Raw genomic sequence first — 1,432 nt, forward strand, 5'->3', positions numbered from 1 at the left:
CGCCTTTAATCCCAGCACTTGGGAGGCAGAGGCAGGTGGATTTCTGAGTTCGAGGCCAGCCTGGTCTACAGAGTGAGTTCCAGGACAGCCAGAGCTCCACAGAGAAACTCTGTCTCGGAAAAACAACAACAACAAAAAACAACCAAACAAAAACAATAAAACTAAAAGTGCTTATAGCATGCCTGCCATGCCTGTATATGTGTGTGAGAGAGAGACAGAGACAGACAGAGAGAGAATGGGTTTCTCTGCGAAGTGCTGGCACTCTGTAAACCAGGCTGGCCTTAAACTCAGAGATCTACTGACCTCTGCCTCCTGAGTGCTAGGATTAAAGGCATGCACCACCAACACCCCGTCTACTTTTCTCTTTAAATCTAGTGAAATATGTGCATTTAATACAGTTCAGGGCCAGCAATGGAGTGTGTAGGTAAGCTGGTGTCTGTGTGGGCTATGGGTTATTAGAACAAGCTGGATACAGAAAGCTAGAGAGGTGCAAAGATGTAAGTAGAGCTTAAAATGCATTAAACCAGAGTAAAAGAACGCTGAACGAGGCGTTGACATAATATAATTTTTGCAACACATCAAACAAATCTCTCAGTTTTCTATCATTATATTCAAACCCATAAATATTGTCTTAATAAAGAAGGACAAGAGAGCAATGTAGTCCTAACAGTGGCTGTCTCTGCACCTGCCAGGTCCTGGCTTCCAACTCCTGCACATCCAACATAAATAAATAAAATTTCAAAAGGCAAGTCAGTTACGGGTTACTTATAAAGGAGTCTAAACTGTATGTTTATTATAAAGAAAACACTCTGGGGTCGTTGAGACGGCTCACTGGCCTAAAACGCCCTGAGATCCCACTCTTCCTCCTAAACCTGACCCAGGTCCCGCCCTGCTCTCAAGGCCAGTGTGCCTGCCTTCCACTTGAATCCAGGGCAAACTCCCAGTCTCTACCTGCTGTGCCAGGCTCACCGTTTCCTCTTCCTAGCACCCTGTCCCCTGCCTCTGCCTGCAAACTTCCTTCCTGTCCCTTTAGGCTCTCCCTTCCCCCAGCCGCTTCTCCTGCTTTGGGGTTAGGACTTTCTGTTCTCAGTGCTGCCAGCTGATGGTTTATCTACTGTGGCCTCCTTAGGATTTGACTTCTCAACCTGACACCTCTTTGCTGAATGACCAGACAGATCAGATTGACAGAGTGGAGCTCCTCTCTGGGGTGAGTTCTCTGGTGTCCGTCTGACTCATTTGGAGGGTTTTGCTTGCTCCTGGCAAGAGACAGAACCAGGATTCCAACTTAGAGACGGTGGTTCCAAAGTCCATATTCTTTCGTTTATTTATTTACTTTTTTTTTTGTTTTGTTTTGTTTTGTTTTTCGAGACAGGGTTTCTCTGTGTAGCCCTAGCTGTCCTGGCACTCACTTTGTAGACCAGGCTGGCCTCGA

General features: G+C 46.2%; 1 long non-coding RNA gene across 1 annotated transcript in view; it reads left to right on the forward strand.

The window, feature by feature from the left end:
• Positions 1–1,432, forward strand: part of LOC115030896 — a 7,993-nt gene that overhangs the window by 4,578 nt on the left and 1,983 nt on the right. Inside the window, exon 2 of the long non-coding RNA XR_003836493.1 lies at positions 1,130–1,207. This is a non-coding gene — a long non-coding RNA (uncharacterized LOC115030896). The remainder of the gene's footprint in view (positions 1–1,129; positions 1,208–1,432) is intronic.

The sequence above is a fragment of the Mus caroli genome, chromosome 4 (genome assembly GCF_900094665.2).
Source record: "Mus caroli chromosome 4, CAROLI_EIJ_v1.1, whole genome shotgun sequence".
NCBI lineage: Eukaryota > Metazoa > Chordata > Mammalia > Rodentia > Muridae > Mus > Mus caroli.